The sequence below is a fragment of the Phocoena phocoena genome, chromosome 13, assembly GCF_963924675.1.
Source record: "Phocoena phocoena chromosome 13, mPhoPho1.1, whole genome shotgun sequence".
Classification (NCBI taxonomy): Eukaryota; Metazoa; Chordata; class Mammalia; order Artiodactyla; family Phocoenidae; genus Phocoena; species Phocoena phocoena.
In genome coordinates this window covers 30,560,878-30,577,769 of record NC_089231.1, presented here as the reverse complement: position 1 = coordinate 30,577,769, position 16,892 = coordinate 30,560,878, and the positions used below count along the sequence as shown (strand labels likewise).

General features: G+C 42.2%; 1 pseudogene; it reads left to right on the top strand.

Moving 5' to 3' along the window:
• Positions 1-9,549: 9,549 nt before the first annotated feature.
• LOC136132519 (uncharacterized protein C2orf78-like) lies at positions 9,550-16,464 on the top strand (annotated as a pseudogene).
• The last annotated feature ends 428 nt before the right edge of the window (positions 16,465-16,892 follow it).

Below are 16,892 nucleotides of genomic sequence, written 5' to 3'. Positions count from 1 at the left end.
TGACAGCAAGTAACATTCATGAGGGTAAGAATGCAAGATCAAGGTTTGTCCTAGACACAATGCCCATAATGGAAAAAAAAAAAAAAAAAAAAAGAAAGCAGAAGAGAAATGTAAATCCAACCTGGCCCATCCTCGCCCAGCCCAAGGAAGGTAGGAGTCAAGGAGACGACTAAAAGAGAAGAGCCTTGGACCACAACATTCTCAACAAGGTACACTCAACAAACTTCACCCGACTCTTTAACCAAGTTACAAAAAGAGCTTTTTTTTTTTTTTTTTTTTTAACATCTTTATTGGGGTATAATTGCTTTACAATAGTGTGTTAGTTTCTGCTTTACAACAAAGTGAATCAGCTATACGTATACATATGCTCCCATGTGTCTTCCCTCCTGTGTCTCCCTCCCTCCCACTCTCCCCATCCCACCCCTCCAGGCCGTCCCAAAGCCCCGAGCTAATATCCCTGTGCCCTGCGGCTGCTTCCCCCTAGCTATCTACCTTACTACGTTTGTTAGTGTGTATATGTCCATGACTCTCCCTCGCCCTGTCAAAACTCACCCTTCCCCCTCCCCATATCCTCAAGTCCGTTCTCCAGTAGGTCTGCGCCTCTATTCCTGTCTTATCCCTAGGTTCTTCATGACATTTTTTTCCTTAAATTCCATATATATGTGTTAGCATACGGTATTTGTCTTTTTCTTTCTGACTTACTTCACTCTGTATGACAGACTCTAGGTCTATCCATCTCATTACAAATAACTCAATTTCAATTCTTTTTAAGGCTGAGTAATATTCCATTGTGTATATGTGCCACATCTTCTTTATCCATTCGTCCGATGATGGGCGCTTAGGTTCTTTCCATCTCCGGGCTATTGTAAATAGAGCTGCGATGAACATTTTGGTACATGACTCTTTTTGAATTTTGGTTTTCTCAGGGTATATGCCCAGTAGTGGGATTGCTGGGTCATATGGTAATTCTATTTGTAGTTTTTTAAGGAACCTCCATACTGTTCTCCATAGTGGCTGAACCAATTCACATTCCCACCAGCAGTGCAAGAGTGTCCCCTTTTCTCCACACCCTCTCCAGCATTTATTGTTTCTAGATTTTTTGATGATGGCCATTCTGACTGGTGTGAGATGATATCTCATTGTAGTTTTGATTTGCATTTCTCTAATGATTAATGATGTTGAGCATTCTTTCATGTGTTTGTTGGCATTCTGTATATCTTCTTTGGAGAAATGTCTGTTTAGGTCTTCTGCCCATTTTTGGATGGGGTTGTTTGTTTTTTTGTAATTGAGCTGCATGAGCTGCCTGTAAACTTTGGAGATTAATCCTTTGTCAGTTGCTTCATTTGCAAATGTTTTCTCCCATTCTGAGGGTTGTCTTTTGGTCTTGATTATGGTTTCCTTTGCTGTGCAAAAGCTTGCAAAAGCTTTGAAGTTTCATTAGGTCCCATTTGTTTATTTTTGTTTTTATTTCCATTACTCTAGGAGGTGGGTCAGAAAGGAGCTTGCTGTGATTTATGTCATAGAGTGTTCTTCCTATGTTTTCCTCTAAGAGTTTGATAGTTTCTGGCCTTACATTTAGGTCTTTAATCCATTTTGAGCTTATTTTTGTGTATGGTGTTAGGGAGTGATCTAATCTCATACTTTTACATGTACCTGTCCAGTTTTCCCAGCACCATTTATTGAAGAGGCTGTCCTTTCTCCACTGTACATTCCTGCCTCCTTTATCAAAGATAAGGTGTCCATATGTGCGTGGGTTTATCTCTGGGCTTTCTATCCTGTTCCACTGATCTATCTTTCTGTTTTTGTGCCAGTACCATACTGTCTTGATTACTGTTGCTTTGTAGTATAGTCTGAAGTCAGGGAGCCTGATTCCTCCAGCTCCTTTTTTCGTTCTCAAGATTGCTTTGGCTATTCGGGGTCTTTTGTGTTTCCATACAAATTGCGAAATTTTTTGTTCTAGTTCTGTGAAAAATGCCAGTGGTAGTTTGATAGGGATTGCATTGAATCTGTAGATTGCTTTGGGTAGTAGAGTCATTTTCACAATGTTGATTCTTCCCATCCAAGAACATGGTATATCTCTCCATCTATTTGTATCATCTTTAATTTCTTTCATCAGTGTCTTATAATTTTCTGCATACAGGTCTTTCGTATCCTTAGGTAGGTTTATTCCTAGATATTTTATTCTTTTTGTTGCAATGGTAAATGGGAGTGTTTTCTTGATTTCACTTTCAGATTTTTCATCATTAGTATATAGGAATGCCAGAGATTTCTGTGCATTAATTTTGTATCCTGCTACTTTACCAAATTCATTGATTAGCTCTAGTAGTTTTCTGGTAGCATCTTTAGGATTCTCTATGTATAGTATCATGTCATCTGCAAACAGTGACAGCTTTACTTCTTCTTTTCCGATGTGGATTCCTTTTATTTCCTTTTCTTCTCTGATTGCTGTGGCTAAAACTTCCAAAACTATGTTGAATAAGAGTGGTGAGAGTGGGCAACCTTGTCTTGTTCCTGATCTTAGTGGAAATGCTTTCAGTTTTTCACCATTGAGGATGATGTTTGCTGTGGGCTTGTCATATATGGCCTTTATTATGTTGAGGAAAGTTCCCTCTATGCCTACTTTCTGGAGGGTTTTTATCATAAATGGGTGTTGAATTTTGTCGAAAGCTTTCTCTGCATCTATTGAAATGATCATATGGTTTTTCTCCTTCAATTTGTTAATATGGTTTATCACATTGATAGATTTGCGTATATTGAAGAATCCTGGCATTCCTGGAATAAACCCCACTTCATCATGGTGTATGATCCTTTTAATGTGCTGTTGGATTCTGTTTGCTAGTAGTTTGTTGAGGATTTTTCCATCTATGTTCATCAGTGATATTGGCCTGTAGTTTTCTTTCTTTGTGACATCCTTGTCTGGTTTTGGTATCAAGGTGATGGTGGCCTCGTAGAAGGAATTTGGGAGTGTTCCTCCCTCTGCTATATTTTGGAAGAGTTCAAGAAGGACAGGTGTTAGCTCTTCTCTAAACGTTTGATAGAATTCACCTGTGAAGCCATCTGGTCCTGGGCTTTTGTTTGTTGGAAGATTTTTAATCACAGTTTCAATTTCAGTGCTTGTGATTGGTCTGTTCATATTTTTTATTTCTTCCTGATTCAGTCTTGGCAGGTTGTGCATTTCTAAGAATTTGTCCATTTCTTCCAGATTGTCCATTTTATTGGCATAGAGTTGCTTGTAGTAATCTCTCATGATTTTTTTTATTTCTGCAGTGTCAGTTGTTATTTCTCCTTTCTCATTTCTAATTCTATTGATTTGAGTCTTCTCCCTTTTTTTCTTGATGAGTCTGGCTAGTGGTTTATCTATTTTGTTTATCTTCTCAAAGAACCAGCTTTTAGTGTTATTGATCTTTGCTATCGTTTCCTTCATTTCTTTTTCATTTATTTCTGATCTGATTTTTATGATTTCTTTCCTTCTGCTAGCTTTGGGGCTTTTTTGTTCTTCTTTCTCTAATTGCTTGAGGTGCAAGGTTAGGTTGTTTATTCGAGATGTTTCCTGCTTCTTAAGGTGGGCTTGTATTGCTATAAACTTCCCTCTTAGAACTGCTTTTGCTGCATCCCATAGGTTTTGGGTCGTTGTGTCTCCATTGTCATTTGTTTCTAGGTATTTTTTTATTTCCTCTTTGATTTCTTCAGTGATCACTTCATTATTAAGTAGTGTATTGTTTAGCCTCCATGTGTTTGTATTTTTTACAGATCTTTTCCTGTAATTGATATCTAGTCTCATGGCATTGTGGTCGGAAAAGATACTTGATACAATTTCAGTTTTCTTAAATTTACCAAGGCTTGATTTGTGACCCAAGATATGATCTATCCTGGAGAATGTTCCATGAGCACTTGAGAAAAATGTGTATTCTGTTGTTTTTGGATGGAGTGTCCTATAAATATCAATTAAGTCCATCTTGTTTAATGTATCATTTAAAGCTTGTGTTTCCTTATTTATTTTCATTTTGGATGATCTGTCCATGGGTGAAAGTGGGGTGTTAAAGTCCCCTACTATGAATGTGTTACTGTCAATTTCCCCTTTTATGGCTGTTAGTATTTGCCTTACGTATTGAGGTGCTCCTATGTTGGGTGCATAAATATTTATAATTGTTATATCTTCTTCTTGGATCGATCCCTTGATCATTATGTAGTGTCCTTCTTTATCCCTTTTAATAGTCCTTATTTTAAAGTCTATTTTGTCTGATATGAGAATTGCTACTCCAGCTTTCTTTTGGTTTCCATTTGCATGGAATATCTTTTTCCATCCCCTTACTTTCAGTCTGTATGTGTCTCTAGGTCTGAGGTGGGTCTCCTGTAGACAGCATATATAAGGGTCTTGTTTTTGTATCCATTCAGCCAATCTGTGTCTTTTGGTGGGAGCATTTAGTCCATTTACATTTAAGGTAATTATCGATATGTATGTTCCTATTCCCACTTTCTATATTGTTTTGGGTTCGTTATTATAGGTGGTTTCCTTCTTTTGCATTTCTTATCTAGACAAGTTCCTTTAGCATTTGTTGTAAAGCTGGTTTGGTGGTGCTGAACTCTCTCAGCTTTTGCTTGTCTGTAAAGGTTTTAATTTCTCCATCATATCTGAATGAGATCCTTGCTGGGTAGAGTAGTCTTGGTTGCAGTTTTCTCTCCTTCATCACTTTCAGTATGTCCTGCCACTCCCTTCTGGCTTGTAGGGTTTCTGCTGAGAGATCAGCTGTTAACCTTATGGGGATTCCCTTGTGTGTTATTTGTTGTTTTTCCCTTGCTGCTTTTAATATGCTTTCTTTGTATTTAATTTTTGATAGTTTGATTAATATGTGTCTTGGCGTATTTCTCCTTGTATTTATCCTGTATGGGACTCTCTGTGCTTCCTGGACTTGATTAACTATTTCCTTTCCCATATTAGGGAAGTTTTCAACTATAATCTCTTCAAATATTTTCTCAGTCCCTTTCTTTTTTTCTTCTTTTTCTGGAACCCCTGTAATTCGAATGTTGGTGCGTTTAATGTTGTCCCAGAGCTCTCTTAGACTGTCCTCAGTTCTTTTCATTCTTTTTTCTTTATTCTGCTCTGCAGTAGTTATTTTCACTACTTTATCTTCCAGGTCACTTATCCGTTCTTCCGCCTCAGTTATTCTGCTATTGATCCTATCTAGAGTACTTTTAATTTCATTTATTGCGTTGTTCATCGTTGCTTGTTTCATCTTTATGTCTTCTAGGTCCTTGTTAACTGTTTCTTGCATTTTGTCCATTCTACTTCCAAGATTTCGGATCATCCTTACTATCATTATTCTGAATTCTTTTTCAGGTAGATTGCCTATTTCCTCTTCATTTGTTAGGTCTGGTGGGTTTTTATCTTGCTCCTTCATCTGCTGTGTGTTTTTCTGTCTTCTCATTTTGCTTATCTTACTGTGTTTGGGGTCTCCTTTTTGCAGGCTGCACGTTCGTAGTTCCCGTTGTTTTTGATGTCTGTCTCCAATGGCTAAGGTTGTTTCAGCGGGTTGTGTAGGCTTCCTGGTGGAGGGGACTAGTGCCTGTGTTGTGCTGGATGAGGCTGGATCTTGTCTCTCTAGTGGGCAGGTTCACGTCTGGTGGTGTGTTTTGGGGTGTCTGTGGCCTTGTTATGATTTTAGGCAGCCTCTCTGCTAATGGGTGGGGTTGTGTTCCTGTTTTGCTAGTTGTTTGGCATAGGTTGTCCAGCACTGTGGCTTGCTGGTCGTTGAGTGAAGCTGGGTGCTGGTGTTAAGATGGAGGTCTCTGGGAGATATCCACCATTTAATATTATGTCGAGCTGGGAGGTCTCTTGTTGACCAGTGTCCTGAAGTTGGCTCTCCTACCTCAGAGGCAGAGCCCTGCCTCCTGGGCTGGAGCACCAAGAGCCTTTCATCCACACGGCTCAGAATAAAAGGGAGGAAAAGTAGAGAGAATTATTAGAAGTATGAGGAATGAAAGAAAGAAAGGAGGAAAGGAAGGAAGGAAGAAAGAAGCATAGAAGGAAAGAAAGGAGGGAGTGGGGGAGGAAGGAAGGAAGGAAGGAGGGAAAGAAGGAGAAAATGTAGAGAGAATTAGTAGAAGTATGAGGAAAGAAAGAGGGAAAGGAGGAAAGGAAGGAAGAAAGAAAGAAGCAAAGAAGGAAAGAAAGGAGGGAGGGAGGGAGGGAGGGAGGAAGGAAGGAAAGAAGGAGGGAAAGAAGGAGTAAATGTAGAGAGAATTAGTAGAAGTTTGAGGAAAGAGAGAAGGAAAGGAGGAAAGGAAGGAAGGAAGAAAGAAGCAAAGAAGGAAAGAAAGGAGGGAGGGAGGGAGGAAGGATGGAAGGTAGGAGGGAAAGAAGGAGAAAATGTAGAGAGAATTAGTAGAAGTATGAGGAAAGAGAGAAGGAAAGGAGGAAAGGAAGGAAGGAAGAAAGAAGCAAAGAAGGAAAGAAAGGGGGGGGGGAAGGAAGGAGGGAAAGAAGGAGAAAATGTAGAGAGAATTAGTAGAAGTTTGAGGAAAGAAAGAAGGAAAGGAGGAAAGGAGGAAAGGAAGGAAGGAAGAAAGCAAAGAAGGAAAGAAAGGAGGGAGGGAGGGAGGAAGGGAGGAAGGAAGGAGGGAAAGAAGGAAAAAAGACAGAAAGAAAGAAGATACAGTAAAAATAAAATAAAGTATAATATAGTTATTGTACTAAAAATATTTAGAAAAAAAAAAAAAAAAGAACAGATAGAACCCTAGGACAAATGTTGGAAACAAAGCTATACAGAGAAAATCTTACACAGAAGCATACACATACGTGTTCACAAAGAGAGGCAAAGGGGGAAAAATCATAAATCCTGCTCCCAGAGACCACCTCCTCAACCTGGGGTGATTCGCTGTCTAAAGGAGGGAAGGAAGGAAGGAAAGAAAGAAAGAACGAAGGTAAAGTACAATAAAGTTATTACAATTAAAATTAATTATTAAGAAAAAAAATTTTTTTTAAAAAAAACCATGGACGGCTAGAGCCCTAGGACAAATGTTGGAAGCAAAGCTATACAGAGAAAATCTTACACAGAAGCATACACATACACGTTCACAAAGAGAGGCAAAGGGGGAAAAATCATAAATCCTGCTCCCAGAGACCACCACCTCAATTTGGGGTGATTTGTTGTCTAAAGGAGGGAAGGAAGGAAGGAAAGAAAGAAAGAAAGAACGAAGGTAAAGTACAATAAAGTTATTACAATTAAAATTAATTATTAAGAAAAAAAAAATTTTTTTTTAAAAAACCATGGACAGATAGAGCCCTAGGACAACTGTTGGAAGCAAAGCTATACAGAGAAAATCTTACACAGAAGCATACACATACACGTTCACAAAGAGAGGCAAAGGGGGAAAAATCATAAATCCTGCTCCCAGAGACCACCCCCTCAACCTGGGGTGATTCGCTGTCTAAAGGAGGGAAGGAGGGAAGGAAAGAAAGAAAGAAAGAACGAAGGTAAAGTTCAATAAAGTTATTACAATTAAAATTAAGTATTAAAAAAAAAATTTTTTTTTTTTAAAAAAAAAAACCATGGACGGATAGAGCCCTAGGACAAATGGTGGAAGCAAGAGTATACAGACAAGATCTCACACAGAAGCATACACGCACACATTCACAGAAAAAGGAAAAGGGAAAAAAATCACAGATCTCGCTCCTAAATTCCCCCTCTTCAATTTGGGATCACTCCCTGTCTATTCAGGTATTCCACAATGCAGGGCACATCAAGTTGATTGTGGAGCTTCAATCCGCCGCCTCTGCGGCTGCCGGGAGAGACCTCCCCCTCTCCTCCCTGCTCTCACAGCTCACAGGAGCTCAGCTTTGTACCCGGCCCTGCCCCTGCGCGCAGATCGCTGGAGGGCGTCTGTTTTTTGCTCAGACAGGACGGGGTTAAAGGAGCCGCTGATTCGGGAGCTCCGGCTCACTCAGGCCGGGGGTTGGGGGATGGGGGAAGGAGGGGCACTGCGTGCGGGGCGGGCCTGCGGCGGCAGAGGCGGCGTGACGCTGCGGCAGAGGCCGGCGTGACGCTGCACCAGCCTGAGACCCGCCGTGCGTACTCCCGGGGAAGTTGTCCCTGGATCCCGGGAACCTGGCAGTGGCGGCCTGCACAGGCTCCGCGGAAGAGGGGCGCGGAGAGTGACCTGTGCTCACACACAGCCCCCCTGGTGGCGGCAGCAGCAGCCCCAGCGTCTCCCGCCCGTCTCTGGGGTCCGCGGTTTCAGCCGCGGCTCGCGCCCTTCTCTGGGGCTCGCGCTTCCCGCCGCGGCTCGCGCCCGTCTCTGGGGTCCGCGCTTTTAGCCGCGGCTCGCGCCCGTCTCTGGAGTTCCTTTAAGCAGCGCTCTTAAACCCCTCTCCTCGCGCACCAGGAAACAAAGAAGGAAGAAAAAGTCTCTTGCCTCTTTGGCCAGTGCAGGCTTTTCCCCGAACTCCCTCCCGGCTAGTCGTGGCGCACCAACCCCTTCAGGCTATGCTCAAGCCGCCAACCCCAGTCCTCTCCCTGCGCTCCGTCCAAAACCGAAACCCGAGCCTCAGCTCGCAGCCCCGCCCGCCCCGGCGGGTGAGCAGACAAGCCTCTCGGGTTGGTGAGTGCCGGTCGGCACCGATCGTCTGTGCAGGAATCTCCCCGCTTTGCCCTCCACACCCGTCGTCGCTGTGCACCACTCCGCGGTCCCGAAGCTCCCCCCTCCGCCTCCCGCAGTCTCCGCCCGCGGAGGGGCTTCCTAGTGTGTGGAAACTTTTCCTCCTTCACAGCTCCCTCCCACTGGTGCAGGTGCCGTCCTTATTCTTTTGTCTCTGTTTTTTCTTTTTTCTTTTGCCCTACCCAGGTACGTGGGGAGTTTCTTGCCTTTTGGGAGCTCTGAGGTCTTCTGCCAGCCTTCAGTAGGTGTTCTGTAGGAGTTGTTCCACGTGTAGATGTATTTCTGGTGTATCCGTGAGGAGGAAGGCGATCTCCACGTCTTACTCTTCCGCCATCTTCCCCCTTCCAAAAAGAGCTTCTTAATCCCTACACTTGCTCCTTAAAAGCTGCTATAAGTTCACTAATTAGACAGATACGATTTCAGAACAACTTTAATAGTTCAAACTAGATGGCTCTTGCCTTCCTAAGAATATTAGTTAAGATATATATAGCTCTAAGTATATGATACATAAAATATAATACTCTGTAGGATATAAGTAACTGTTAGTAAATTATATTAATGAATGTCTGTAAGAAATGTAGCAATGATTTTCCTAATGTAGGAGCCTGGGGGAGGTAAATTGGTCTTCTAGGATTTCTTCCCCAGAGCTCAGAAATTTAGGTGTTATTTTAGCTATCCTACACTCTCTCCATCCACCCCAGCCTTCCTGTTGGGGATCGGACCTCCCTATTGGCTATCTCATACCTTGAAACTGCCTGCTTTGTGACATCATTCTCCTACCAAACCCACTACCACTTGGTAGAGTCTTGGGGTTTCCGTGGAGTCGTCTGTAAATAAATTTGGATCATCACAAGTGACCAGTGACCAGTAACCAGTGACCTTTGTACTGGACACATGCGCCGTTCAGCTGCAGCCACTCAGACATCCTCTGGTGTTGCCTCCTTAACCCTTGTATCTGCAGTTGATGTTTTCTCTTCTTCTCTGACCGTGTCAGGTAAGAAAAGAAACTTTTTAAAGTTTTTCATTAGATTTATTTTGCCCCTAAATTTACTAGTAGATTCAAAATAGCATGGAATAATGAGGGAAAGTATTGAACTAGAACTCTGGAGACCTAATTTCAGTTTTGATTTTGGCATTTACTAACTGTGTGACTTTGGACAAATCATTGACTCTCTCAGAAAGCCTGATTTTTTCCATATCTGTTACATTAGGATAATACATTGGTTGACCACTCTGATCCCTTTCTTTTCTAATATTGAGCCTTAAAGGGTACCCATGTAGAAAATGAAATCAGAGACTTCTCAAGAGTGTTTCAACAGAAAGACAAAAAAGCCAAGTGACAAAGAAAACTAGCAATATATACCAAGATGTTTCATTTCTAATGGTCTCCCTCCACTAATATTTCGACTAGTTGAAAAGAGAAAACAGGGAGAGAGGATGGAGAGTACTGGGCTATAGGGAGGCCCAGAGTCAAATGTAAGGAAGTTTAGGACTGTTTTCATCAGCACAGGCCAACAGGAACCAAGAGATAGGAAACAATATAAGAATGAAGAGGGAAAGCATAGAGGAGCTCTCAAGAAAAACGTAGTTTGCAATGGAACGTTGATGGGAACCAAAGATTTTAAATTAAAGCAGAAACAGCATAGAGTGAATTCTGCTCAGAGCAGGGCAAAACAAAGTTCATTGTAGCAAATCCTTATTTTCACAGACTAAGAGGAAAGTAAGGACAGAAGAGTGTATCACCAGGAAAGGCAGCTTACCAGAAAAGTCATACTCAGTTTTATTTTTCTTTTATTGCCTCTCTGAATACAGTTGGCACTTGACAGTTTTGAATATAAACATTTTAGAAATATGTCCTAGAAATGATGCTTCCTATATACAAGAAACCATAGTGGTTATCTAGGGGTCTGCTTTTCAATGTTTTATTCTTTCTAATGTTTAAACTATGTAGACGTTTTACCAATTAAACATTTTAAATGATATCTTCGAAATTGAATCAGAAGGACTATTACCTTTGTGTGATATGTAGCTTCTAAGGCAAGGTTGCTTTTCATCTTTACAGTTCTTTCCTTCCTAACACAGAGAGCACATTGATCAACAGCCATCATTAGTTTTTAGATCTTAACTACCTAAGAAGAAAAAGTCAAGCCCCACATGTCTAATTCCACATTGAGGGAATTCGCTGGCGGTCTAGTGGTTAGGACTTGGTGCTTTCACTGCCAGCGCCACGCGGCACGGCAAAAAAAAAAAAAAAAAAAAAAAAATTCCACATTTATATAGAACAATATTGTGGAGTCCTTTCGATGTTCTTACATTTGAAAATCTCTTTTAATTGGATTCTAGTGATGATGGTGTTTTTAGGTTTTGGGATGTCATCTTCTTGGATGTTGAAGATGATTATAATCTAAGCTCTAGGATAAATACAAAAACCTTCTTGATACTTTTTAAGCTTCCTTTCTGCTTATTATATATTTGTATTCTTTGAAACATATATTTCTACCAGGCTTAACACCTGTTACTTGCTGGGTAAAAATATGAATGAGCACAATAATGAAATTCTTTTACACTTATTATTTTGCTGTCTGCTTTGTACCAGTTTTCACTGAAATACTTGTCTGCATATATTGTGGCTACCTATACATTCACATTGATTGAATTTTGTTGCTTTTCATGCATTTTTACTGATATATCTTTTCTGTCTGTATGTATTGGCTAGGAATTCATTCAAAATCACCTTCTATCGTGTTTTTTGGTTAGTAGTATTCACTAAAATACAGTGGGCAAAATTCACTTTCATAACATTGCACGTATGGTACAGAATGTCATTTATTAGTAAACCCATTATGCTTTGATACTTGCCACATACCCCAGTTTTCATAACTATGTATTTCGTTTCCGTTATGTAATATGTTTTTCATGATCTTTTTTTGTCGTTCTAGAACTTATTGTATCTTCCTCCATATAAATCATACACAATATATCAGTTTATTCATGTATTAATTATTACTGCTATTATTATTGGTGGTGGTGTTATAACCACTTTACATATGAGTAATCTGAAGTAATCAGATAACTTTTTTCTTTCCAAAAGCACTTAAGAAATTCACTTTCGGGTAATCATTTTGAGGTAGGATGAGAAAGCAGGCTTGAAGAGGGTAAAAATGACTCTTTAAATTTACCAGGTGGACTGAGCTATATGTGAACTCTAGGTAATAGCGTGGGAACTGCACAAGCAAAGTGAGACACTGAAGATTACAATGGTAATAGCTGTACTGTTTTCTATCGGACAAAAAAACTGCCTATAGTATAAGTTCTATTTCTCCTGCTTTCTGGCAGTATCATGCTCAGAGTAGCATCCTGCCAAGGAAGTCAGGATACTTAGGTTCTGAAACCTGGTAAGGATACTAACATAATGAGAGAACTTGAACAAGTCAACCCGACCTCTCTGAGCCTCAGTTTCCTTCCTCATGAAATGAGACTGTGAAAATAGAAGTTCTCTAAGGACCTCCTAGTTCTAAAATGCTTCCAGTCTAGGAAACAGCCTAGAAGTCAATACTAGTGCAGGCTGAAGGGAAAGATAGGGTAGGGAGAAGGTTGCTTCCAGCCTAGAGAACAATGTCTGAACAATACCACTTGGGTCTTCTGCCCATCTGTGCCCAACATGGGAGCACAGGCAGTTAATACAGAAGAGTGTAAAACTGCTCAGTCCTTACAACCATCATAACGGTCTGATTTTTGGTTTCTCACTAAGTATTGACGTTAGAGGTGTCCTGATAGCAAGAACCTTAAGATAATGCTGCTCCTCAAACATAGTGAGAATTTATCAATCTCCCTGATTTTTTCATTACCCTCTTGTTCTTATAGAAAATTTCCAAAATCCACCTGTACTTGGAACTCTAAATTCTCTGCAGCACTCTCTTCCTGTGGTGAGCAATGCAACTTCCCTAACAGGAGTGTCTGCAACTTCCCCAGAGTCTCTGCTCCTGCCGTCAGTTTGGCATCAGCTACGGCTACCTCTTTCCAGACACTCATGTGTCTGGTAGGCATGTGTAGTGCCTACCTTCACCAACAGTCTAGCACAACTATGTTATCTGGAGTCACTGACCAGAGCCAGATCTCCACTTCAGCTGCTTCCTATCCAGGTGTTCTTGACTGGGACATCACAGGAAGCACTGAAAAGAATTCTTCTTCACTCGGAGACTTTACTCTGGCCGTCACTGACCCCCACACAGCTGCTTCCTCCATGTTTATGGCAGCCCAGTATGATAAAACTGCAGGCACCAATAACATGGTCCCTCTATATCCATCACTTTCTGCCAGGCTTGCTCAGGGAACACCATCTCAAATTCCAAATCAGGGACACAGCCTGTCACTTCCCTACCAGGAAGGAAGCCAGGTATATTACTATAACTAAGGCACATTGGGGTCTTTACTGTATGGAGAACTTGGCTCCTGCATGTAATCCTATGGCTCTGTGTCATACACATGAAGTAGGGCCTCTGTGCAACCAGAAATGATAATGGTACTAAAGGAGATTCAGCCCACAAATATCCAACCACCAGCTTCCACCTCTGGAATGTACTACCCTGTGTCTGCTCAACCCATCACAGAAACAAGTTTTCAAGGTGAGTACAAACAGCAAGAAATTTGAACAATGAGGTCAGCATTCAAAAATGGGTTCAAGTTTACAGCTGGAAAGTGGTGTATAGACAGGTAGAATTTAGATCCTGAGCCTTTAATAACCACTACCTTTGCTCAGGGCTCTCTGTTTTTAGACTCTATATAAGAATACCTAGGGCTTCCCTGGTGGCGCGGTGGTTAAGAATCCGCCTGACAATGCAGGGGACACGGGTTCGAGCCTTGGTCTGGGAAGATCCCACATGCCGTGGAGCAACTAAGCCCATGTGCCACAACTACTAAGCCTGCATTCTAGAGCCCGTGAGCCACAACTACTGAAGCCCACGTGCCTAGAGCCCGTGCTCCGCAGCAAGAGAAGCCACCGCAATGAGAAGCCGCACACTGCAACCAAGAGTAGCCCCCACTAGCCACAACTAGAGAAAGCCCATGTACAGCAATGAAGACCCAGTGCAGCCAAAAAAATTCATGCATAAAATAAATAAGTGCAAAAAAAAAATAAATTAAAAAAAAACACACCTAATTGAGGAGGGAAGGTGGGAGGGACTCTCTAAAGGTCATCTATGCTACATGTACAAGAACCCCAAGAGCATACCAATAGGTACCACATTTTTCACTGTTGTAGCCGATCATTCCCCCTGTACTACCACAGTGTATCACTCCCTTCCCTGATCTACTGCTAGAGTCTCTTTGGAAGGTGTTTCAGATCTCTTATTATGATAGTGCCAGTTTACCTGTCCTCACTTCCTTAAATTATACCAGGATTTAAGACCTTGTGGTCCGGGATCCTGTCCAGAGCAAGTAGGCTAAGACTCTGTCTTTGTTTATATATTTCATCAGGAAGGGCTCTACTCCCTCTCCTAGTTCATGGCGTGAAGTGTTCTTAGCCTCTCAGGAAAGTGGGGAGAATTGAAAGGACTCTATATGAGAATACTAGGCTTTGTAAAACATTTCATTTTAAAAAAAATAAGACTCATTTTTTATTTGACTTCTAACAATCCTATGAAATACAAAGAAAGCCAAGAAATCAGTGACATGAAATGATCACCAGTAACAATTACAACAGTCTCCACTTATCTCGTAGCATAGGGCACTGTCTGTGATTCTTAAGAAGAGTTAGTAGAAATGCCTTGCCCATCTTGCCCCTAAACACCAACACAGCAATCACGTACCTTTCAAGGTACGTGATTGCTGTGTTGGTGTTTAGGGGGAGCATCTCACTTACCAGGGAATGACTTCTACCTTGATTCCTTTGTAGGGATGGAGACTTCCCTGGTGATGAAAAATTCCCTGGGATTGCAGCCTCCAAGCCAGACATTTTGTGTGACACAAACTCAAGAACTCCCCAAGTCCTGAAGGGGCAGAAATATTCAGATAATTGAGAGTAACCCACCACCTGAATTTGGGGACATTTCAGGGACAGCTCCAGTCCAGAGTGCCAGTAGTCTCCTGGCCCTGCCTCCAGCTCCAAGCCAGGGAAAAATAGAGAGTAAGCACTTGGAGGATATTACAACCAAGCTTTCAAAGCCTCTGGATGCCTACCAGATCCCAAGAGAAAACCAAGAGCCTCCACCACTCCCTTTAGATATCCCTGATATTCACCAGCTCCTGGCCTGCACGGATCCCCTCAGCCAAGAGGAGAAGCCTGGTTCTGAAAATGCTGATCTGGGAAAGAACAGCCTGAGTCTTGAGGACCGAGGGACAGCTGAAAATGGGATGTAATCTAGCAGTGGTTTTGCAGATATTACTACACTGGTGGAGGATATTCACCTTCCCCAGCTCTTTAATTCTTTGAAAGATCTTGATCAACCCAAAGGTCACAACGTGATCAAAGCCAAAGACACCAGAGCCATTAAGGCGAATCAGGTGCAGGAAAAGCCAAGTGTCATAAAGGTTCCCTCTGATCAACCCAGGAAGAACAAACATAAAGCCTCTGAGCCTATCAGTGGTGCTCCCAAGGCCAAGATCTAGCCAAAGAATCCAGAGTGCCTGTTAGGGGGAGAAGCTGTTCTATGCAATGCTGCAGTCAGTGACAGGGCTCCTGTGAACACGGCCAAGGATTCTAAAGGCAAACCTCAGAAAGCTGCATCCAGAAAGATCAGGAAAATGAAGAGCCATGGGCAGGAAAAGACCAAAAGGACCAGAGGAAGAAAGAAGGCTGAAGAGAATAAGCAGTCCGGGAACAAAGTCAAGGCAGAAGAGAAGCCAACAATTCCCCAGACGAAGCGAAAGGAACACCAAACTGAGCTTATCCAAGAGAGCTTTAAAAAGCCTCGAACCTCCATAGGCATGCGCATGCTGGAGTGTGTGAAGGTTTTTCATGCACTGGGGAAGAAGAATGATAAGAGAACTGGGCTCTCCTCCTGTCGGGTCTTGGGAAATTAAAGCAAACCTAAAGATCCCCAGCCACCCCCAGCTATCCAGCCATGGCAGAATACCCCACGTGAGGATAAGGGTCCTGAGAAAACTCAAGTTGAAGCCCAGAAACCAGACAGCAGTGCTGAAAGAGTGTCCGTCTCCACCCCAGTATAAGCTGCTGCCTCCTGGGAAGGTCAAGTTGATACCTCTGCCTTTTTCTCTTTGGGACAAGCCTCAAGCTCAACCTGCTTCTTGGAGGCCACAGTCTCTGGCCTCACATCGGCCTGCTGTTGCTGACCGTGCCCACCCTGCTTCTACTAACTCAGCTCAACCTGCTGTAGTGAGTTCATCCTAGCCAGCTCCTGCCTCTTTGCCAGGTCCTGCCAAACCATCTCAGCCAACTGTGACCAACCCAACCCAACCCAACTGGGTCAGACCGACCATACCCAGCCTAGTGTCCCTCAGTCTGCTGCTCCTAGGCCTGCACCCTACAAAACTTCATCTTGCACCTCTCTCCAGCGGGAGCCTGTTTCCCCTGCTGTGACTAAGCGCCAGTCCCCAGCCAAGCTCCAAACCCCATTTCTACTCCAAGACTTCAGCAAGCAACAAATTCCATGGAGGGAACGCAATGTTCCTGAGGCAGTAATGTCAAAGCCCGTTGAACACAAGCAGAGGCCAGAGTGGGAGGCCATGAAGAGATGGGCTCAAGAAGAACGTGACAATGCTGCCAAATACACCTCTTTGGGGAAACTGCAGTTTTTCATTGAGAGGGAAAAAGAAATGGAAATGGCTGACTACTATGGATATGTAAAGTAAGAGCTACTAGGATTTTTGGTGCCACCTTGGGTACCAGCTGTTCCTCCATGTATAGATAAGATAGGTATAAATTTCTTTATTTATTTTGATGTATATTCAAACAATAAAACTGAATAAATGTAATAGAATAGGTGAGTAATAAAACTTTTGAATTTTGAGATTCTGCTAACTGTGGTGTGTTTGTTTTTTTTTTTTTTTTTTGATGGGGTTGGAATCAAAGTCTGCATGAGAAAGGAAGGACTGAAAGTTGGATGGGAGAATGAAGGAAAGGGGTAAAAACTGAGGAAAGTGAAAGGAACTTGGCCCAGGGCTAGGAAGGCCAAAAGACATTTATGGATTTATGAAAGGAAGCAGGAGTGAGGATGAAATGGCAGAAGTAAAAAGCAGGGTCAGAGGTCAGGGTTGAAAGAACCAAATTTGAGTAGAGT